The sequence below is a fragment of the Schistocerca gregaria genome, chromosome 8 (assembly GCF_023897955.1).
Source record: "Schistocerca gregaria isolate iqSchGreg1 chromosome 8, iqSchGreg1.2, whole genome shotgun sequence".
Taxonomy (NCBI): Eukaryota; Metazoa; Arthropoda; class Insecta; order Orthoptera; family Acrididae; genus Schistocerca; species Schistocerca gregaria.
In genome coordinates this window covers 240,516,361-240,541,899 of record NC_064927.1, presented here as the reverse complement: position 1 = coordinate 240,541,899, position 25,539 = coordinate 240,516,361, and positions in this window count along the sequence as shown.

Here is a 25,539-nt window from a genome sequence, read left to right as displayed (position 1 = left end):
GTAAGACATTTCCAGAGGCAGATATGGACTCTGACCACTATCTTTTGGCTATGAACTGTAGATTAAAACTGAAAAAAACTGCAAAAATGTGGAAATTTAAGGAGATGGAACCTGGATAAACTGACAGATCCAGAGGTTGTACAGAGTTTCAGAGAGAGAATAAGGGAACAATTTACAGGAATAGGGGAAAGAAATACAGTAGAAGAAGAATGGGTAGCTTTGAGGAATGAAATAGTGAAGGCAGCAGAGGATCAAGTAGGTAAAAAGACGAGGGCTAGTAGAAATACTTGGGTAACAGAAGAAATATTGAATTTAATTGATGAAAGGAGAAAATATAAAAATGCAGTAAATGATGCAGCCAAAAGGAATACAAACGTCTCAAAAATGAGATCGACTGGAAGTGCAAAATGGCTAAGCAGGGATGGCTAGAGGACAAATGTAAGGATGTAGAGGCTTATCTCACAAGGAATGAGATAGATACTGCCTACAGGAAAATTAAAGAGACCGTTGGAGAAAGGAGAACCACTTCTATGAATATCAAGAGCTAGGCAAAGAAGGGAAAGCAGAAATATGGAAGGAGTATATAGAGGGTCTATACAAGGGCGATGTACTTGAGGACAATATTATGGAAATGGAAGAGGATGTAGATGAAGATGAAATGGGAGATACGATACTACGTGAAGAGTTTGACAGATCACTCAAAGATCTGAGTCGAAACAAGGCCTCTGTAGTAGCCAACATACCATTAGAACTACTGATAGCCTTAAGAGAGCCAGTCCAGACAAAACTCTACCGTCTGGTGAGCAAGATATATGAGACAGGCGAAATACCCTCAGACTTCAAGAAGAATGTAATAATTCCAGTCCCAAAGGAAGCATGTGTTGACAGATGTGAAAATTACCGAACTAACAGTTTAATAACTCACAGCTGCAAAATACTAACGCGAATTCTTTACAGACGAATGGAAAACTGATAGAAGCCGAACTCGGGGAAGATCAGTTTGCATTCCATAGAAACATCGGAACACGTGAGGAAATACTGCCGTATGACTTATCTTAAAAGAAGGATTAAGGAAAGGCAAACCTACGTTTCTAGCATTTGTAGACTTAGAGAAAGCCTTTGACAATGTTGATTGGAATATTCTCTTTCAAATTTTGAAGGTGGCAGGGGTAAAATACAAGGAGCGAAAAGCTATTTACAATTTGTACAGAAACCAGATGGCAGTTATAAGAGTCGAGGGACATGAAAGGGAAGCAGTGGTTGGGAAGGGAGTGAGACAGGGTTCTAGCCTATCCCCGATGTTATTATTGAGCAAGCAATATCGGAAACAAAAGGAAAGTTCGGAGTAGGTATTAAAACCCATGGAGAAGAAATAAAAACTTTGAGGTTCGTCGATGACACTGTAATTCTCTCAGCGACAGCAAAGGACTTGGAAGGCAGCTGAACGCCAAAAGCAAAACGAGGATAATGGAATGTAGTCGAATTAAGTCGGGTTATGCTGAAGGAGTTAGATTAGGAAATGAGACACTTAAAGTAGTAAAGAAGTTTTGCTATTTGAGGATCAAAATAACTGATGATGGTGGTAGTAGATAGGATTTAAAATGTAGACTGGCAATGGCAAGGAAAGCGTTTCTGAAGAAGAAAAATTTGTTAACTTCGTGTACAGATTTAAATGTCAGGAAGTCGATTCTGAAAGTATTTGTATGGAGTGTAGCCATGTATGGAAGTGAAACGTGGACGATAAAATAGTTTAGACAAGAAGAGAATAGAAGCTTTTCAAATGTGTTGCTACAGAAGAATGCTGAAGATTAGATGGGTAGATCATATAACTAATGAGGAGGTATTGAACAGAATTGGGAAGAAGAGGAGCTTGCGGCACAATTTGAGTAGAAGAAGAGATCGGTTGGTAGGACATGTTCTGAGACATCAGGGGATCACCAGTTTAGTATTGGAGAGCAGTGTGGAGGGTAAAAATCTTAGAGGGAGACCAAGACATGAATACAGTAAGCAGATTCAGAAGGATGTAGGCTGTAGTAGGTACTGGGGGATGAAGAAGCTTGCACAGGATAGAGTAGCATGGAGAGCTGCATCAAACCAGTCTTAGGTCTGAAGACCACAACAACAACATCAAAGGAGATATTGAAGTAAGTACGTTTCTTTTAAATAGGACGGTATACTTTCTAGAACTGCATTTGACAGCTCTTTGGAAGACAATGACAGTGATATAGGGTTTTTTAATGTTGACGTTGAAACCTGTCGTAAAATAATTCACTGTAGCCGAAATCGGCACTAGTGGTGGAAACACCGCCGAGTAGAGCATTCGTGCTACGCTGTTTCAGAATGTCAATACATTTGTCTATTTACTTGTCTGCACTGAAGGCCGCTCATTTCTTCTTCAACACTAATTACGTACAGAAATGTGCACCAATCAGCAGAAGTTTTATCAGGTGAATGTGAAAGAAATGCCGTAGAAACAGTGCAGCGGTATAGAGCAATGTATCCGCTTCGTCAGTGTCCGACGATTCAGGCAGTTGCGGACGGGCTGCTTGAACCTCCAAAAGAGGACAAGAAGGAAGACCGCAACTGACAGAGAACACGGGGGAGCTGTCCTGACTATGACGTTAATGAACACGCACAGTGATCCGATGCTAAGGACTATGGAATCAGTCAGACGAGTGGCATTTGGATCCGGCGTCGACAGAACTTACATTCTTATCATCCGTCGTTAGATCACAGACTCGACGACCTTGATTTAGAACGCGGTACAGAATTTTGTCGCTTTGCCCTTCAGCAACCGAGAGACGATCTTACGTTTTTCCAATGTGTGCTCTTTAACGATAAAGCAAATTTTACTAACCACGTTAATGTAAATTTGCATTACATACACTACTGGGCAGCCGAAACTCCACAATGGCTTTGTTCGCGTTTAACACCAACGACCGTGAACCGTAACATATGGTGCAGCATCATAGGAAATTGAATTGTGGGAACTTACTTCATCTCAGGCGTTCTAGATGGACATTCATCCGCACACATTCTGATGAACATTCTGCCGGTTCTTCGAGGTACCCCTAGATATTCAACAATATATGTGGCTGCAACATGACGGCAGTCCAGCTCACTCGTCTCGTGTTGGAACGCAAATACTGAATGCGAACTTCCCTGGGCGTTGGATACGACGAAATTCTGTTGTCAAATGGCCTGCGAGGTCCACCGATTTGACTCCTCTTGATTTCTTACTTCGGCGAGCAGTCAAAGATACAGTCTGTGACGAAGCCACCATCTACGCCAGACGATATATGTCGTTCAATAGCCAGTGAATGCTCTACCGTATCATCCTCTGTAATTCCATCTGTCTAACGTTCTTTCGAGCGCCGATTGCAAATGTGTCTTTCACTCCACAGTCAACAGTTTGAACACATGCTTAAATAAAGGATAAAATTATATTTCTGGAAGACAAAATTTGTGTTATGTGATGAGGGTTGTATTAAAATCATTGTTAGCAAATTGTTTATTTCATTTACGTGTGTATGAAATTGCATTGCAATGTTAAATAAGTCGACAGCGTGTACTGGACGTAGCTGGTAACACTGTCATTATGCTCTTATGCTCAACATGAAACGTCGTTTCGTTAAGAAGAATATTTATTGTCCGGCGTACAGGTTGCCACCAAAGTTATTTGTAGTAATTTTTGTAGTTAATCGACCGTAAGCCATATGATATAATTTCAATATAGATAGACAGCACTTATCTTACCCCTAAGAAGAACACAGTGACTTCCTTCTAACATTTAGGAATGTAATACAGTACTTGGTTTCTGCAAAGTATAAAACTTCTTTACTTTGGAAAATGAACAATTGATTTCTCTGTTCCAGGTCACGTAAATCTGGGAGGATACGCAAATGCAAAGTAGTTTTCTAAGCCCTTTGTGATACGCCAGATTCCAGCCTCTGTCGTATTTTCATATACAGCATTCGTCGGTGAATCTGTATCTAGGCCGTAAGTTCTTTCAAGGAGAAATTAAGCTTTATTCTCGTCGCGCAAGCCTACATTACGGTATACATCTACACAGCCTGGTCTGGGACACCTGTTTGGCAGTGTTCCAACTGCAGATATCGTTCCCATCCACCGTGCTCTCACATTCTAGGATATTCCTCGAATGTTTTAATTGTCTTCTCAACAAATATCGAATGCAGTTGTTAGAAGTATACCGTTCCGTTAAAAATAAGTCTTGCTTAAATATCTCTGTTGATACCAGCACTAAGAACTTTAACCAAACAAAAATGTGTGTGCTCCTCGACGCTCAGCAACGCGTTTCGGTATGTGTAACCGTTTACGAAATGAAACGGATGTTACGTCTTATCTGACTCATCCTGTTTGTTCAATGCCGATTATGAAGAGTGGCAGTGCTAAATTTAGTATGTGGTGAGGTTTCACAAATTATGGTGTATTTTAGATAATAAAGTGAGACCACACATGCTGTATTGTTGACTTACACATGTTGTAGGCGTATGGTCATGACGCTGACTGCTGCTCATATCGATACGTGGCCGAACGTAATTGTTGTAAGTAATAGTTACGCCTCAATGTTAATGAGCGGTGGAGATGTGCTCGTTACCACACGTTCTAATGGCCTGTGGTTCATGTACGGTAAAATTACAGTCGAAGGTTCGTAATCATGGACAATGATTTCCCGACCTGTGAGATACATGTCCTGTTGTAGAATATGTGGGCGAATAGTTTCGTAAATACTGTCGACTTCCAGGTACGTGAGCCGTGTTACGCGTCACCTCCACCGGTGCAGTTTTCGAGAGACATTGTGAGCGTGCACGCTGTGGCGGGAGATTAGAGAGGCAGTTTCTCGCCGCAGAGCACGTAGCTGGTGGTTGCTATGGGGCCGTGGCGAGCGGCTAGCGTTTACACGACCTTGGAAAACCCCGAGCGTTTGGCATGGGAGCGTATGGCCGTGTTTTAGCGCTTGGAGGAATTTATATTCCAGAGAAAAACTGATAAAAAAAGAACTAAGAGTGACACAGGGGTGTGAGTTGGCACTCATTCACAGAAAAATATGCAAAGCAAATTTATCTAGACGCGCCTCAAAAATGTATAATAGTTTAAAAGTTACTACGCTTTGTCGATTAATATGAACGAAGTGTCTAAGGATGCGGCTAGTAGAGCTGCATCGAACAGTCGTAGCCGATTTAGCAAGATATGTACCATTTTTGAATGAGAGTTCGGAATATGGGATTCGACTGAGAAAAACTGAGATTTTGGTAATAAATAAATTTAAAGAGACGAAACTAGTTTCAGCATTCTAAATTTTAAAGAGGTAGATGAATAATTAAGTATGTATTTCAAAAATGGCTCTGAGCACTATGGGACTTCAACATCTGAGGTCATCAGTCCCCTAGAACAAACAACTACTTAAACCTAACTAACCTAAGGACATCACACACATCCATGCCCGAGGCACGATTAGAACCTGCGACCGTAGCAGTCACACGGTTCCAGACTGTAGCGCCTAGAACTGTACGGCCACTCCAGCCGGCTAAGTATGTATTTTTATTTGTTTATTCATGTTAAGTATTAAAAATCCTGGAAAAACAATATCACCCCACAATAACATTATTTGCGAAGAAAACGGTGGCAGATACAAGAAATTGGACCTTAAATTATCATTGCTCAGAAAATTTCCATATTTTTTGAGTTTAGTTTTAGAATGTTCTTAGTTTTTTTTTGTCAAACTTTGATTTGAGTTAGGAGTCGTTTCGAGGGTGTATAGGGCGGCCATCATTGGCGACGGGGAGTTGGTTTTGAGCCTGATGTGACGCGCATCTGGTAATAGTAGTGTGTTGGTAGCCACGTTCGGGGACAAGTATGTTTGTAACGACATTCGGAAACGATCAAGTTCAGCGCAATATAGCGGTTTAGGACAGTAGACAACAGTGTATTTCGTGAACTGTGAACAGACTGTCGAGTGCCGCGATCGCGACATATGAATTTTATAGTAAAGTGTAGTAGCATCAGTTATTAACGGCCGCCCTTACATAAGAACCCCTCAGACTACATTTTATGTGTTTTGTGAATATATTTCAGGAAAATAAACTACTTGTTCAAATTATAAATCAACGTGATTGAATCAATATTTTGAATTTCATCGCAATACCTGCCTGCATTGTTTTGTTATATTTTATTTCAGCTGAAACGGGTGTGAGCTGGCACCCTATGACGAAAAACATAGCCAAACATTGAGACCAGCCACATCTCTGGGCCACTCAATTAAGCTCAGTGTAAGAAATATATATTTTTTCGTGCAGTAGCACGTGGGACCTCGTTGCAAACTATTCAAACTTCAATTTGTAATGTCCAGTACCGTCGTAACATGAAACGTGGAGACTTGATGCTTTCGCGTGAATTATCAGTACAAGAGAAGTATGCGCTGAATCATGACATTACGCGCTGAAGTTTCGCTTCGTTATCGGGTCGTGGAGATGGCATTCATTTCTACAGCGAATGTTGCATGTGCCCTTGTGGACGGAAAATGAGAGCTACGTAATTATTCGGAAGTGTGCATATTAGGAAACAAAAGACTTACGTATCGCTAAACTACACCTAAAAATGGTTCAAATGGCTCTGAGTACTATGGGACTTAACATCTGAGGTCATCAGTCCCCTAGAACTTAGTACTTAAACCTGACTAACCTAAGGACATCATACACACCCATGCGCGAGGCTAGATTCTAATCTGCGACAGTAGCGGTCGAGCGATTCCAGACTGCAGCATCTAGAACAATTAGGCCACAACAGCCGGCAACTATATCTATCCGGCGAAATAAATAGCAGATATCAACTGTCCTTGGAACAGAACATGAATTACAGTTAACTTACGGATATTTACACACTGCTGACAATATACTAGGGTTCTTTTTTTCTTGTCTCAGTAGAGGAACAATTTTACTATAATTTCGTGTGAGTGGTTTCGAAGTGCGACTTTTCCCCAGTGCTGTAGACGTTAATCAGTTACAAGACTACGTGGGGGTTAATGGAATGGGATCACTTGGTTGATGGTGTAGCGCCAGAGTGGATATGTCAACATTCAAGGCAGCGTTCAAGAGTGTTTACAGTATTGGAATATGTGCATGCTCTGGGAAATCGGTCGTGGTAAGAGCATCTCCCTATGGTGCACAATACCAAACACTGGTGACACCACGAATGATCATGCAAACTAATTTAAAATAACCTACTTTCTTCAATATCCCAGTTTATACCAGAGCTAAAAACATTAACTGAACAAAAATATGCGTGCCCATCGACGCTCTAACATTTGCCGTTTAGATGTGTGTAACCGCTCAGGAAATAAAACGGATGTACGCCTTACGAGACTCAGTCTGTATGATCAATACCGATTACGAAGAGTCACAATGATAACGTCTTATTCAAATGATTATGAATAAGGGTGAACCATTTAAGCGTAGAACAAATGAGTCACCACTCACGCAGACGTATTGCTGGGGGAGGGAGGGGGGCAGCTTCTATCGGTGAATGGACTCAAATAGCCCTACAGCAATCACGTTTGCTATCTTTAGACACGACAGTAACTCATGGACAGTTATAAAGTACCATTAATATGCGGAGAAATGATTATAACTCTAAAGTATAACCACGGCACAAGTGTGTAGGGAGGATAAAACACACTTGCATTAATAATTAGCGGCAACGCCCATTGACTACATAATTTGTTTATTTAGATTTAGAAAGCACGTGGAAATAAAGGAGAGAACAGCGTAAAATTACCAATATAAACAGTGATAGTCACAAACTGGATGCGTGACTTTCAGATCGTGTTCTCGGCATTCCTTTCTTTCCACGTGCTTTCTAACCGGGCGCGGATATTCTGAGTTCTTGTAAATGAAAAATACGAGATTCTCTGAATAAGTAATGACTCACATTTAAAAAAAAGCCATTAATATACATAGTCGCACCTACCAGAGTCGCCCAGACGCGAAGTTAACTCACTTGCTTGAAGAGCCGAGAACACGATCTGAAAGTCACGCATCCAGTTTGTGACTGTCACTGTTCATTTTGGTATTTTTACGCTGTTCGGCTCTTCAGGGAGGTGGGTTAACTTCGCGTCTTGGCGAATATGGTAGGTGCGACTATGGCCCTTAATATACAGAGACAAACGTCCTTGTTGGTGCTTCACGTCTTATGGTTGTTCTGTGCGCCTGTGAAGTATTCTACCGTTCTGGCAGATGGCATAGCCGTAGTACAGCGTCAAAATGGTGTCTACGTACGATTCACGTCACATGCAGCTTGTGTGTTCAGAAAAAGAAACCGTGGTGAACATCCATAAACTTTTTTGTGCAGAGTATGGAAATGCTGCAGTTGATAGGAGTATAGTTGGGCGACGGAAAAAGAAAGTTACAGCTTCAGAAAATGCAGAAACAGAGCTCCATGATCAGCGACGCTCGGGACGTCCTGTCACCGCCACTGCTCCAGACATGCTGAATCGTGCCGATGCCATTTTTCGTCCCGTATCTACAGTCGTCGGCCAGGATTGGTAGAGCGTCTGCAATGATGGAAACTCTCGGATATTCGAAGAGGTGCTCACAATGAGTTCCACGAATGCTCACATAGGACCACAAGATTCAAAGAAGGGCCATTTCATCTGAATTGTTGGAGCGTTTTGAGACCGACAGAGAGGCCTTTCTGTTAAGGATAGTTACGGCGGATGAAATCTGGGTGCACCACATTGCAGGGGAAACAAAAAAGCAGTCCATGGAGTGGCATCAACCTCGTTCACCACAAAATAAGAAATTCAACACAACCTCCTCTGCCGGAAAAGTCATGGTGACAGTCATTTAGGATTGTGATGGCGTCATTCACTTGGATGTGATGCCAAGAGGGTCAACCATCAATTCAGAAGTATAAACTGAAGAACCGTTTCGACATCTTCGATCAGGCAAGAATCCAGCAGAAATCTTGCTCCAACACGGTAATGCACGCCCACACACAAGTCTGAGAACCAGAGAACACATCGCCAAATTGGGTTGGACATCATTGCCTTATCCACCCTACAGTCCAGACATGGTTCCCTTGGACTTCCATTTCTTTGAGCCGCTTAAAGATTCTCTACGGAGAACACACTTCCAAGAAGAAGAGAGTGTCAGTCATACAGCGAAAACATGGGTACGTCTACAGGACAAGAGCTTTTACCAGCAGGGAATACATGCTCTTCCACAACGTTGGCTTACTGCCATAGACAGTGACGGGGACTACGTAGAAATACAGGACAGTAACAAGACATGTTGACGTATACTGTTACCAAATTCTGACAGTTAACAACTAATGTGTTCTGTGAAACAAAATGTGGGGCATTACTTATTGAACGACCCTCGTACGTAAGAGCTATAGACAATCTCCTACACTTTTCTGTCTTCTTATACTTCAGCCAATCGCACAGAGGCAGGCAGCCGGAGCCAGAGGTCTTCTCCCACTCCATGACAGTATTCTCAAATTGACGAATGGATAACTCTGCGCAGCGTGAAAGTGTAGATTATCTCGCAAATGACCGCATGACCCAATCGGATGGCTATGTTTCGTAAGTTTAAATCAAACGTTATTCTGAAGCATAGTAAGGAACATTCACATGCCTTGAGGGAAGCCACACCTGCATAAAGATACATTTTTTAGTTAAAAGGTTTATGTGAGCAATCCCATGTTTCTTTCAACAAAAGGACGTGCATATCCCATCCACCCTGGAGAGCGAGCTAGGAAAATGAGGTGGTCAGCCACGTTACCTGCAGGTGGACCTTTTCCAGAGCTCAACAGTTCTACGGCGGCAAATTCCTCATAAAAGGATACTTAACTCACTCGGTTTAAGAATAATGAAAGAAGGTTGTATACATGGAAGAACCCTGGAGATACTAAAAGGTATCAGACAGATTATGTAATGGTAAGACAGAGATTTAGGAACCAGGTTTTAAATTGTAAGACATTTCCAGGGGCAGATGTGTACACTGACCACAATCTATTGGTTATGACCTGTAGATTAAAACTGAAGAAACTGCAAAAAGGGGGGACCTGGATAAACTGAAAGAACCAGAGGTTTTAGAGAGTTTCAGGGAGAGAATAAGGGAACAATTGACGGGAATGGGGGAAACAGATACAGTAGAAGAAGGATGGGTAGCTTTGAGGGATGAAGTAGTGAAGGCAGAAGAGGATCAAGTAGGTAAAAAGACGAGGGCTAGTAGAAATCCTTGGGTAACAGAAGAAATATTGAATTTAATTGATGAAAGTAGAAAATATTAAAATGCAGTAAATGCAGCAGGCAAAACGGAATACAAACGTCTCAAAAATGAGATCGACAGGAAGTGCAAAATGACTAAGCAGGGATGGCTAGAGGACAAATGTAAGGATGTAGAGGCTTATCTCACTAGGGGTAAGATAGATACTGCCTACAGGAAAATTAAAGAGACCTTTGGAGATAAGAGAACCACTTGTATGAACATCAAGAGCTCAAATGGATACCCAGTTCTAAGCAAATAAGGGGAAGCAGAAAGGTGGAAGGAGTATATAGAGGGTCTATACAAGGGCGATGTACTTGAGGACAATGGGAGATACGATACTGCGTAAAGAGTTTGACAGAGTACTGAAAGACCTGAGTCGAAACAAGGCCCCCGGAGTAGACATTCCATTGGAACTACTGACGGCCTTTGGAGAGCCAGTCCTGACAAAACTCTACAATCTGGTGAGCAAGATGTATGAGACAGGCGAAATACCCTCAGACTTCAAAAAGAATATAATAATTCCTATCCCAAAGAAAGCAGGTGTTGACAGATGTGAAAATTACCGAACTATCAGTTTAATAAGCCACAGCTGCAAAATACTAACGCGAATTATTTACAGACGAATGGAAAAACTGATAGAATCCGAACTCAGGGAAGATCAGTTTGGATTCCGTAGAAACATCGGAACACTTGAGGCAATACTGCCTCTACGACTTACGGTAGAAGAAAGATTAAGGAAAGGCAAACCTATGTTTCTAGCATATGTAGACTTAGGGAAAGCTTTTGACAATGTTGAGTGGAATAATCTCTTTCAAATTCTGAAGGTGGCAGGGGTAAAATACAGGGAGCGAAAGGCTATTTACAATTTGTACAGACACCAGATGGCAGTTACAAGAGTCGAGGGACATGAAAGGGAACCAGTTGTTAGGAAGGGAGTAAGACAGGGTTGTAGCCTCTCCCCGATGTTATTTAATCTGTATATTGAGCAAGCAGTAAAGGAAACAAAAGAAAAATTCGGAGTAGGTATTAAAATCCATGGAGAAGAAAAAAAAACTTTGAGGTTCGGCGATGACATTGTAATACTGTCAGAGACTGTCAACAGAAGCAAAACGAGGATAATGGAATGTAGTCGAATTAAGTCGGGTGATGCTGAGGGAATTAGATTAGGAAGTGAGACATTTAAAGTAGTAAAGGAGTTTTGCTATTTGGGGAGCAAAATAACTGATGATGGTCGAAGAAAAGTGGATATAAAATGTAGACTGGCAATGGCAAGGAAAGCGTTTCTGAAGAAGAGAAATTTGTTAACATCAACTATAAATTTAAGTGTCAGGAAGTCATTTCTGAAAGTATTTGTATGGAGTGTAGCCATGTATGGAAGAGTAACATGGACGATAAATGGTTTGGACAAGAAGAGAATAGAAGTTTCCGAAATGTGAAGCTACAGAAGAATGCTGAAGATTAGGTGGGTAGATCACATAACTAATGAGGAGGTATTGAATAGGATTGGGGAGAAGAGAAGTATGTGGCACAACTTGACCAGAAGAAGGGATCGGTTGGTAGGACATGTTCTGAGGCATCAAGGGATCACCAATTTAGTATTGGAGGGCAGCGTGGAGGGTAAAAGTCGTAGAGGCAGACCAAGAGATGAATACACTAAGCAGATTCAGAAGAATTTAGGTTGCAGTAGGTACTGGGAGATGAAGAAGCTTCCACAGGATAGAGTAACATGGAGAGCTGCATCAAACCAGTCTCAGGACTGAAGACCACAGCAAGAAGAACCTCAAGAGTCCAACTTGTAAGCTCTCAGGTCTTCGCAACCTCCACCAACTACGTCGGAAAAGGAGAAAAACAAACAGTGCAACGAGAAACTCTCACAGGTGACACTAACCAAATTTGCAATTACGCAGCAGTGTAGCTAAATGACCAATTTATCTAATGAATTTGTATATCATCTTCCGAAACATGTCAGTGGACGGATTCAAAGAAAAGTCGCCATGTTATATCGTGTGCAGACGTACTGCTGTAGGGCCACATAGAAAACTACTACATTTTCGAGACTTAAAGATGCCGATAAATTATATGGTTCAGCAGTGCAGAGACGTATTTTGGCTCTGAACGCAGAGTTTGGGCACGTTGTAAATCCTCCACTGTGTGTCTGTTGTGTCCTGAGGGAAACAGAAATATATTCAGTATGAAGTTTTTCTTACATGACGTCGGTAAGTGCTGAATCTTAGAAAGTGCATAATCATGTACAACAATTCAATACATCTTTAATGTGTTACAAGTAACACAGCGTCTATGCAAAACAGAAACATAAATAATACTGTGAAGGAAATAACGAAACGCAACATCTACTTAAAAATATAGGAAGAAGTGGATGGTTGCGATAGAATTGCAAAATTAAGGGGAAAAAACGAAAAAATAGATAATTATGTAAGGCAGAGTCTCCATTTTCCTCGTGTAATAGTGCTAACTCTAATAAACTTTAATGGAAAGTGCAACAGTTTCATAGATATGCTTCAATATACTAACACATAATGTTCCACTGCCTTTTTTGTGAAGTGCTGTTAGAACGGTTTTTGTTGAAACACAGTAAAAGATTTCCGCAATGTCAATGAATCCGTGACAAAGTGATAATTCATTGTTCTTTCTGTATTTACGTTGGATCTTCGTGCTGATGTATTTCTAAAGTCACCTTTTTCTTTAGTTTGATTAAGCTCATATGCCGATGCAGATAATGATAATACGTTACGAAACCAAGCTCACACGTCTATAGGTTTTCATGTATTGTGACGAAAAAAGTTACAGTACCACTTAGGTTTTGTAGAATTTTCTTTCTCGACAGAACATAATTGAGATCAGATAACAAGGAAGGCAGGATTGGGTTCGGTTGTGGACGGGGCCGTAATCAGTTGCTGTCGGTTATCTTATTTTTCAATCACGTACATTTTATTTAGGGACAACAACAATAAAAGGGGACAGTAAATTAAGAAGTGTTCCACGGCTGAAGCCCTTAATGACAACAGATTCAAAACTATTTCTTGGCTGAAGGCCTGAATAGCAATCTTTTAAGAACCAGTTAAATTCTTCCACCTGCAATTACAGTTATGAAAATACTTTTGAAAGAACAATCACCAAAATCTCACTGCTAGAATACAATTGCCTAATTAAAATTTGAAGACAAGTAACACTCACGGCTGAAATCCTTAATGATAACAACTTCAAATTATTTCTCTTCTGAAAGCCCCAATAGTAATAATTTAAAAACTGTTTCACGGCTGAAGGCCTGAATAGCAATCCTTTAAGAACCAGTTAAACATCTTCATACTTGAATTAACAGCTATTAAATTTTAAAAAATCGTCAAATCTGACCAAACCAAGGAGTGCGGGGGAGGGAGGGGGGGGGGGGGGAGCACAGACGTTACTCCAAGGATCAAACTGGGAAAGTCTCTCAAAATTTCGCAAACTATGGGACAGGCAGCCAAGACTTGCATTCACTTCACGAGATGGTAACTCAGGCAAGTGGCAGTTTAAGCGCATGACCAGCAGTCATTTGCCGAATCCACGTAACGTCCGATGACCAATGCAACAATGGAATAACACACCCAAGGCAGAACCGGTGGTCAGCACTATGTCTTCAGACTCCGGTGTTTAGAGCATCCGGAAGCAGAAAGGAGCAAATACTACCAGAGTAGGAAAAAAAACACGCACACGCCACCTGGCCCACAAATCAAGGAAGCTGTCGAACTACACACCTTACCGGACATCTGCGGCAAGGCGAGGAAAAGTACACTGCCATAATATACACAAAGCTCCAGGGCAAGTAACTGGTGTGTTAGTGGCCACTAGGCAGGAAAAATACCACTGGTTGAACTTCACAAATAATAACATATTAGAATGCAACAATTTATAATAATAAGTGGTTCAAATGGTTCAAATGTCTCTGAGCACTATGGGACTCAATTGCTGTGGTCATCAGTCCCCTAGAACTTAGAACTACTTAAACCTAACTAACCTAAGGACATCACACACACCCATCCCGAGGCAGGATTCGAACCTGCGACCGTAGCAGTCGTGCGGTTCCGGACTGCGCGCCTAGAACCGCTAGACCACCGCGGCCGACTAATAAGAAGTGGAGGAAGGCTAATTAGGTTCGCCTTCCCCAAACGCTCCACTCTCTGCCCTTCATGTTGGTGACACTGCAAGCAGCAACATGCAAGCAAATGGCGAGATCTCACAATGTTCGAGGTTTCACTACTGGAATAAGGTCCACTAAACTTTAAGTTCCTGGGTCCAGATGACAATGAGGTTGTACCCCTCGCGGCTACAGCCCCTCCATCCGGCAGTGCATGTATGCAACCAGTGGTCCCAGCGAGTTCTAGCCCTGCGCGAACCTGGCTGTTCGTACGTCCCCAACCGAACTGCCGACTCATACCACAAGGAAACACCACAACCTCGCCCTAAATATAGTACCAACGTTACTAGATATCGATAACCGCTGCTGCTGCCACTAGCGGACAGGCAACGCTTGTGAACAGAGTAGTGCCAATGAACACAAGAAGAAGACGACAACCGTAACCGTATCAAATAAACGATGCCAACCTAGCAACGGCACCAACGAGAGCCGCAGCACGGCTCAATGTTTCTCCTCCTTTCCCATTCTGTTATGAACTTTTATTTTCTTTAAAGTTTCCTCAATGTGCACAATTCACTTCAAACAGCCTCATTACTGTTTTTCCTTATTTCTACGTTAATGCATTTGGTATTCAACCAGTTATATTTATGACAGATAATTTGACCATTTCCATTCCTCCGTTAACATAGACTAATGCTGCGTTGTTATCAGTTATTGTACAACCGAAGAAATCGAACTGACATATTTCTTTCAGAGCGTTACTTAGTGTGTCCACTTTTGTCCAACAGTGAAGTTAACTGAAGAGCTTAAGGGGGGGGGGGGGGATTGAGAAGGAAAAAAAGCGAGGAATCGTCACTATCGCCACACCTGCACTTCGCTTCGATCGTCAAACTGTCAGGGGATGAGGTAACTATCGACAAACATCAGATTAGACTCGGTATGAATGATACATGCTTACCATGGTCACAAAACAGTACACCCAAGGAACTTTCGCAGCGAGGTCAGGGTGGATAATACATAAAAGTACCTGCAACAAGTAATATCTAAAATTTGCATTGCGCCGAAAGCCTAATTCATGTCGAAACCGTAACTCATGAACTGCTAAATTACTCATTGAAAAAATATTTATGTTGCTCACAACTTCTCTATCGTTTCACTTGGAATATAGGCTACAGGCACAAATATTGAAACAGCGATACAAGCAAGTGTGTCAAATTTATTTATTGTGCGTTTACAGTATAAGAGCAAGAATGCATGATTAAATTTACAGGTGATTTGGTGGACACTAGGTACCGTACTATTCGTGATGGGGCCTTGAATACAGATCGATCGCCGTGTCTTCCTCTACAAATGACGTCCGCAGCTCGTAGTCTAGTAGCTAGCGTTGCTGCTCTGGTTCACGGATTCCCTGGTTCGATTCCTGGCCGGGTCGGGTATTTTCTCCACCCGGGGAATGGATGTTTGTGTTGTCCTCATCATTTCTTCATTATTCAGGTATGTAGCATGATTGGACAGTGTACAGATTGGAACTCCGTACGGCGTCCAACAAATCAAACATCATCATCAACATCGTTATATACCAATGGCGCCATTCGGATGCCGCGTTGACGGACATTGACTCATCCCACCGTTATCGCCTACGTTTTCAGCTTCCCAGAACTTAATGCCCTCCCTCTTACTGAAGTAGCTTCTCAACTGCCATCACGAGATGAAAAGAACCGGTTCAAGTCCTCTCACCATTGAACAACCCGTGGCATTACCGGGAACAGCAATTAAATGTGCTGGTCACTTAGGTACGGCGGGGGATATTTGGAAGCGTACATGGTGCGAAATTTCGTACACAGTGCTGCCATTCCAGCAACGCGATTGGACATTCAGCTGAACCGAGCTTGTATACCAAGATACAGGTACGCCATTCTTGCTGCTTCATCTCTACACCAGTGTTCATGAATCGTAGTGCCCAGCAAGTGGTGGCGTGCCAGTCTTTGGTAACAACTAACCAGATGTTTTCAATCGGTCGTTGATGTGGATAAAGGGGTAGGCGGGTTAAGAGTAGAACACTCTCTATATCGAGGTTTGCCGTTAAAGAACGGTCAATATGTGATCCTGCATTCTGCTGTTGAAAGATAATGACACGAAGACCTCGAAAACAGGGCACAAGCCTCTGTCTTAACTCGTAAGAAATAGCAATGGTTGGTGTTCAAATCAACGGATATGTGAACCACAGGTGATCGTTCTATGTATTCAGTACCGTCATACAAGATGCTAGGCTCGCGTTACTATGACAAATGCCATCTGCGATGCTTCATTCTCTTCATTGGTTCATTCTCTACATTGGTACGTCTGTCACGATGCTGTAAGCGGAACTGGAACTCCCCTGAACGCCTCATTCTACATTGGTACGTCTGTCACGATGCTGTAAGCGGAACTGGAACTCCCCTGAACGCCTCATACTACTACCACGTCAAGAGAGCACATACCAGTGGTAACCGTGTTGGGTGTGTGCAGTGTTTCAGACGTACTAGCACACTCATCTTTATTCTTTAAAATCGGCCTCAAAGCCTCGTCTTTGTCCCGTATTTTTTGGCACTCATGGAAATGGATGACATGTGGCCAGGGAATATTTTTTGGACGTACGAAGCACGTTTTCCTCTGCACGTTTCCGTGAACGCACAGAGCTGTCGCGTATGGACTTCTATTCCTCCACATGTTATGTAGTACATAATTAAATCACTTAACTTCTGCTCTGTGTAAAAAAAAAATTTCTTCCAAATGATTGATAAAAAATATTAGCTAGTGTTCCTGGCAGACAACACCCCATTATTAACACGTCATGCTGCTTGAATGACTCTTCGTGAAAGGTGAAGGAATTATTTGAAAGAGCTAGTTCAAACAATTTTTAAAAAATCACCTATCTCACCTAAGGACATATCCCTGTACCTCATAAAATTCCGTCTTATAAGGGAAATGACTTGATTTACAGGAATATTTGTGTACAAATTTACCATGTCTAGCGACATCCATATGTAATTATCAGGTATCTGAATATCCTTAATTTTCCCAACCAGTTCATAAAGGTACTTGATTGAGAATTGTCGCTCGAAGTCATAGTTAATGACCAAAAACTCATTTAACTTAGTGCACAGCCTATAAGCGGGACTCCCTATACAATTAACAATGGGCCTCATTGGGGCATTCGGTTTATGAACCTTCGGTTGTGCCCATAAAAAGGGGACATGTGGATTCAATACTTTGAGGACTTTCAGGTTTTTTCATCAAATAAGAAAGAAATCTCTCCAGTTGCGTTTTTGCCTTGTTTAAGAAACTGTTTGGTGGGGATCATGGTCTAGTTGTGAAATCCTGTTACTTCAAAAAAAATTTTTAACTTTATCACTATATTCAGCCATCCTTAATATCACCAGGATATTCCCTCTATCATCTTTCACAGTCAGTGCCTGATGTTCTTTCAGTTAAGAACTAACTCTCCAAACTGTCTTCAGTATTTGTCTAACCTTTACTCGTGCTCTTATCCATAGTAACACATCGGTTAATTGACTTTGGAACTTTGCTGGTAATGAAGTCGTGCTCCACCTTATCAACTGTACGAAAGTTGAGTGTACTTATAATCTGTGCTAACATAAATTTAATGTCTTTAATCTGCAACTCTACATTCACACCATATTTATTACCATTCTGTAGCAATCTTAACTCATCATTACTATAATCAATGTCAGTCCTGTTAACTACCCTGTCATAGAGCACAGAACCATCGTAAGTATAGTCTGTCTATGTTTTGGTTTAAGATCTTCTTTTCATGATTGCTAAGAACAGTTGGCAACCTATCTGTTACATTACTGATGTAACGCATTATCCTATCAAGCTATTGGGGATTTAAAGTCTCACTAAGTTATTGGTGATCGTAAAAAATTGTTCTCGAACGTAATCACGTTTCTGATATGTTTTCTAAAGCTTCAATTTTGTCCATAACCTCTCACCACTCTGCTTTTATTTCTCTCCGTTGTTGTTATCTCTTCTTATTCTCAATTGGGCATATTAGGGAGTGAAGTCTTCAGAGACTCTTATCTTGTTGAAGTTGATGATGACTGCTGTTATCTTCATTAGCCTGATCCTGTTACTAATAAATCTGTGGAACTGTCCCATTACCTAGTAAGGTATATAAAGTTTTTTTCATGTCCACCAGACTTAGTTAGGGTTATCTAATAACACTTGGTTTCGTTCATAATAAATAGTTTGTTGCGTACCTTCGAGGATGTTTCGGTTAATGATCTATGCTGATGTGTACGTTGCTGTCATTCACGTTGGTGGTACAAATGTGTATGTTAGCTCTAGAATCATAACTAGATATCTTTAAATGTCTCCTTCTCTTTGCCAATCAATTATTTTAGTCGTATATGACAATTTTAGTGATCTTTATATTTATATAGGTTTACTTTTACCCTTACTCTGGTTCCACTGGACAGGACTTTTGGAATTGCCAGTGTTTTTGTTGTAATAGTAGATTTATTGTCAACTCACCGATTGTTGTTACATGTTCATAGTCTTACATTAAACACAAGTATTGGATTTTCTTACGATTTAATTACTAGCGTGTTGGGGGGATTCCTCACTGGTCTTTTAGACGATACATGTGGCCAATGTGGTTCCTTTGAAATTTGAATGCATGGATGTAATGGCTTTTAGTTTTGATGTGATTGAAAGACCAAGGTGTGTACTGATTAGAAAACATTTATTCATAAGTATATATAATTTTAAATTACATTTTTATGTTTTTACTAATGTCTAATAGATATGAATACTTTCTGAGTGCTTTGCTAATCGAAAACTACCTGGTATGAACGTTGCTGTCATGACCTCGATTTAGGTTCTCGGTGGTATAACTGTGTATGTTAGCCATGAAATTATAACTACATATCTTTAAATGTGTCCTTCTGTTTAACATGCAATTGTTTTAGTAGTATGAGACACATGTAGGGGTTATGTAGCCATCTTTAAGTTGCCGTGTATTTGCATTGCCCTCTCGTAAGTTCCACTGGACACGACTTGTGGCATTTCCAATGTTTTTGTTGTAATTGTGTATGTATCGCCAACTTATAAATCACTGTCACATAATCATAGTCTTGTTTTTAACAGACGTAATAGATTCAGTTATTATTTAATTATGGCATGTTGTGTGGCTTCCTCATTGATCAATTAATAATGTGGTTTCTCTTTTAAACGATATGTATGGCCGGTATGTTTGTTTGGAATTTGGTTGCATGGATGTAATGTCTTTCGGTTTTAATCTATCTAGGTGTCACAGTACACTTATCCATAAGTATATGTAATAGTATATTCCCTTTTATTTTTGTGTTCATTTATGTTTACTACATATGAGTGCTTCTTGAATTAATTTCTAGTCAAAAGTCTTTTGTGATACGTCATGAATAAATATAGTTGAGTCACGCTTTATAGTGCACTGCATCCTCGTGGGCTCTTTTAAACGATATGTATGGCCGGTATGTTTGTTTGGAATTTGGTTGCATGGATGTAATGTCTTTCGGTTTTAATCTATCTAGGTGTCACAGTACACTTATCCATAAGTATATGTAATAGTATATTCCCTTTTATTTTTGTGTTCATTTATGTTTACTACATATGAGTGCTTCTTGAATTAATTTCTAGTCAAAAGTCTTTTGTGATACGTCATGAATAAATATAGTTGTCACGCTTTATAGTGCACTGCATCCTCGTGGGCTACATAGTGTGCTTGTGTGTTATGGTTTCATGGCAATACATGATACATGGATGCATTCGCATACGAATGTTGTTCACATGAACAGTTTCTAGAGGGGGATTTTCTTATGTTCTGTATATGTTATGATCATGGGTCATGTCCTGTATTTGGTCCTCTGACACATCTAGGACATTCATTTTATATAACTTATTTGACTCAAGTATGCCCCTTAAAGGTGTATACCTCAGCATTATATACTTTGATACGACACATAGATCATGTTTCTGAGATTGTACTCTCTGTCATAAATTTATCATTTTCTACAGTTACCTTGTTGTTCAGTAGGTTCCTTGAGGATTGTGGAGATAACATATCCTCCTACTGGCCAACAAAAATCATGAAATATTTATATAATGAAGTAATTAATAAATTCTGTATTTGTACAATGTGCAGCGTGGAAACTGGTTTGGTATACTGTAAGATGGCAAGACTTATGCCCCTTACATGAAGTCATTGAAGATCACCTAACTCATGTTCAGCGAACAGTAGAGGTGATCCAGATGACTGACAAGGCACAATGCATCGTGTAAAGGCTACAGTATGGACGTATTGGAATAATTAATGTCGGGTGATGGTTTTAAAGTAATTCACACGACATGAAAACTTTGTGGAAACTAGTCGATTTACTGGACGCTAGTTTACCCCAGGGAAGTATTTAGAGTTGGCCGTGGCCGGCTGGGGCACGGCGAAGGGAAGCGACAATAGGCAGTTTAGGGTGGCTCAAGCTCTGAGAAAGCGGTAACGCGGTGCGGCCTCCAGCCGCCTTAAGATGAGTGACAGCATGGGTCGTTGACCCCGCCCCTATGGTGGTGTACAGGGAAGCAGACGGAGAACTTGTACGCCTGTTGATAAAGGTCCGTTGTCCCGTTTTCAGTGAAACATGCGAGAAAGTCGCGCGAAGCTACGGTGGAGCGGTCAACAGAGGTCAAAATATGCGTGATCGTGACTATAGCAACTTCACGCTGAATTCATGGTCCGCAGAGTCTGAAATAAATCAGGTAAAGAGCGACAGAATGAAATACGCCGGCCTCCGATGGGAGCGTAGGACCGAGGAATGTGAAGTACTCTGCTGGGAGTCAGAATTCCGGAAAAATTGGTGTTTGTGCAGAGGCTAACATTGATGGGTGGCCTGGGAGGAGCTAAATAACAGAAGTTGAGAGAAATGGAAATTTTGAGGGAATTTGTTCACTTTCCAGAGCAGGCGTTGGTCGGCGCTGTGAAGCGACCCATAATTAACGCGACTTGCGCTGCAATTGGCATAAGTGATTTTGCTGGAGGGGAAACCGAGGCGAAGAGCGGACTGTGAGAAGTCTCCGTAGAGGTCTTCCGTTCCGAGCTTGCCTGGCGCGCGGACGTGTCGTTATTTACTCAGCTTGCCTGAGAAAGAGTGAGCATCTCTGCAGTTTAGGACTTAGCAAATGGAACGATTGAGCTTGGAGATAGAAAGTTTTGGTTCAGCTATGTACTGAGCAAGATAGCAAGGAGTGAATAGACGAGCGTAGCCTTGCAGCATCACGAGGTCGGCCGACGTCCACGCAACGACGCCGCTCCGCCACGCTGTATTCGGTGATATTACGCCCGCTCCGGCCACTGATTAATTTGTTGCATAACGTCGGCAAAGTTTCGGCGTGAATTGTAGAATTCTTCTCGCACTTCGCATTACGCCTGGGTCAGTCGATAGGAATTACTTTTGAGTTATCGCGCTTTACTGCACGCAAACGCAGATTATTACCACTGCCTGATAGGAGAGTCTTTTAATGTGATGATTGAAGATCGGGAGTTAAAACCGATAGCTACACAGTAAATGACATGATAAGGACTGCTGTTGGTGTCTCATTTTCTTACAATAGTGAACGGCCATAGTCCCCCATGCCTCCAATCAAAAAAACACTAGACATACAATAATATAGAAGGGTGATTGGGAATATATATGTGAACCTGAACACATTGTTAGATTTAGATAAAATATCTGAACATTCGAGAAACAATCGATCCTACTACTTACCTTAGAACGTTGAAAAAGGTGAACATTTGAGATTTCCTATTGCTGTAGTGTACTGAGCATTTGGAGGTGCTTTAGTTTTCCACAATTATCGCCAGGCAGCTGAAAAGTTGTCACACTGATATTTATATTTGGTGTTACTGAGTATAGTGAAGGTAGCCAGTGGGTGGTTGTGTGTGTGAGGAGGGGTGGAGGGGGATTGCTTGAATTTGACGCGTTCGTTCAAGAGTGGTACTAAGAACACATTTTCATACCGGTCCCTAAAGTCTTTTCTTCTGGGAATACCAGTTTCACCGTATCATAGCAGCATCATCATTATTATTTCTGTGTTTTTCTTGTGTAAAGAGCCAAAAAATTTAAAGTTTTGGTAATTGACATTTATGTATTCTGTTAAGAATTCGAAATTAAAAAGAAATGTTCTAGTGCCTAGATTGCATTTACATCAGATAGTTACAATATGATGAATAAATTGTTTCGGTTGTAATCAACAACCATCATGAGATCATGCAATTATTAAATTCAGGTGGGTCACCAAATAGATGTATTAGCAATAACCATCATCCATCTGTGTAGAAAGTAACATGAATACGGAATTTGATACTAACTGCCACAACAGCACTGAGCTGGGCCGAGCTTCACTCGCACAAGAAGCAGTTTGAACAAACTCGTTCTATAAGAAAAACCGCATCACTCATTAATTTGCAGTTGTGTCGAAAGTAAGTTCAGCAAAAAAAGCTCGTACAGCCGCCCAAAATTTGGGAATGACTCTACACCCCGATATATCGTAATCAATCAAAAACATGAAATACGCACCGTTACATCACTTAACTCGACGACAAGGGAATAAAATGTTTGCATGTTTACCCGAAATGGCTTGAGTACTCCTAGTCAATGTCAAAATATTTCGGCAGGACATAAAAGCATTTCATTTCATTGTCGACGAGTCACGAGATGTAACGATAGCCATTTTGTAATTCATGACTATTTACGGTTTTATCAATCAGGATGTAGAACCACTTTCAATACTAGTGCCTTTGCATACGTTTCATTCCACAGAAATTGTCTTCATACAACTGCAAATTAATGATTTCTGTGATTTTACTCATACAATCAGATTGTTCAATCTGCCTCTCGTATGATTATGGAGTACAGTCTGGCTCAAATGTGTTGCTGCAGTTAGCACAAAATGTGCTATTCATGTTACTTTCTATCCAAATACGTGTCGCTGCAGGATTATTATTACTGATAAATCCTTTTTGTGTTCAAGCCGCACTTTATCTGTGCATGGTCTGAGGATGTTTGGTACTAACAACCGAAAGTAGCTGCTCATCACATTGTCTTACCTAAAAGCGAAGTAGAGACCAAAAGATTTTTGTAAACCAATTTTTGAAATTTTAGCAAATTACATAAAAATAGCTTTCTCCATTCCTGATAATGTCGGGCATTTTTAATCTATGTATTCTTTAAAAGAAAATTTGTCGCGTGATTTTGTATGACGCCTATCTATTAGCCCTAAATTCTCGAATTTTTTCTTCGTGGTCACTACGCGAGATGTAAAATGCCTCACTTGGAGCGTCTATCACTGTAGTTCGTTGAGCATTTGTGTAAAGTTCTCGCACCGAGTAATCGATCCTGTGAGGAAACACACTGCTCTTCTTCGGATCTCCTGTGTCTCTTCTAACAGCCCCACCCGGTAAGGGTCACGGATTGATAAGGAATACTCAAGAACTGGTCGAACAAGAGCCTTATAAGCCACGTCTTTCGTGGATGAGTTACATTTCCTTAACAGTTTTTTCAACACATCCCATTCTGGAATGTGCTTTTTCTGCATTTTGTCTTACACTGTTACTCCATTTAAGGTCGCTCTGAGTAGTTTTCCCAGATATTTTAGGTTAGTTTCTGATTCCAGTGATTTGCTATCAATATCGTAGTTGTGGAGTAGTGGATTCCTTTTCCTATGCACGGAAAGATATTATATTTATTTACGTTCAGAGTCAACTACAAGAGACTGCACCATTCGCCAATCTTCTGTAGTTCCGTTTGCAATCGGTACTGTCTCCTGGCGTTTCTACTTTCATACGCATCATCTACGAACAGTTTAAAAAGCTTCTGATGCTTTTTACTAGATCGTTTGTATAAACATTGTATAACGGTCCTACCACACGTCCTTGGGGTATTCCGTAAATTACTTTTACATCAGTAGATTTTGTTCCCGTAAGAGCGACGTGTTGAGTTGTAGTTGTAAGTAAGTCCTGAATCCAATCACAAATTCTGGTCCGTTGCTTGGTAGGCCCCAACTTCTTTTTTCTTTTCTTTTTCAGTAGACGGCAGTGCGGGATCGTGTCAAATGCCTTCCTGAAGTCAAGAAACAGTGCGCCAACTTAAGCGCCGTTGTCTACAGCGCATGTAAGTATGTACATCTGCCCTACGATACATCTTGAAAATGGAAATGACCTGCAGTTTTTTTCAGTCGCTGGGTATCTTACTCTCGAGCGAACTACGATATACTGCTCTAGTAGCAGGGGATCCAATTCTTTTGCATAATCATGTCCTGATGCCTTTCCACTACTCAGCGATTGTAGTTCCTTTTCTACTACGCGATCTAGTATCTCAATATCTGCCATTTCGACGTTCGTCCGATGACTGAAGAGAGAAATCATGTTATGATTTTCCGCGGTGAATTAATAATTGCGGAAGACAGAATTCAGCATTTCGAGCTTGTCTCTGTTACCTCAAAATAATATATACTTTCAGCAGATAGGTTCAGACGAAGTAGGTTCAGAGGAGGTGGCTGCCCACATTAAAGCACTGAAGACAGGGAAAGCCCCCGGGCCAGACGGCATTGTAGCGGAGGTGGTGCAGTTCCTAGCGCCCCAACTGGTAGCTCCACTTACCAACCTTTACAATGAATGTCTTAGACAGGAAAAATTCCCAAAAGTTGGGAAAGTAGCCAATGTAGTGATTATTAAAAAAGGACCCAATAAGGACCCAACTGAAGCTAAGTCTTACAGACCAATATGCTTATTTGACATCTTTGAGAAGTTATTCGAGAAATTGCTAGCTGACGAACTGACTGCACACCGAGCGCTGTGTGAGATGAGCGGCAGGCAGTTCGGCTTCAGGCCGGGGTGATTGGCAACCGATGCAATCGGCTTGGCAGCTTAGGTCTTTGGCTCAGCCCCGTACAAGCACGTTGTTGGCATCATGGTTGACATCAGTGGCACTTTTGACAACTTGTGGTGGCCTTAGGTCTTCTCCTGTCTGCGGGAGACATAGTGTCCAGGGACGCTACATGGCTGCCTGAGGAGCTATTGTGAGG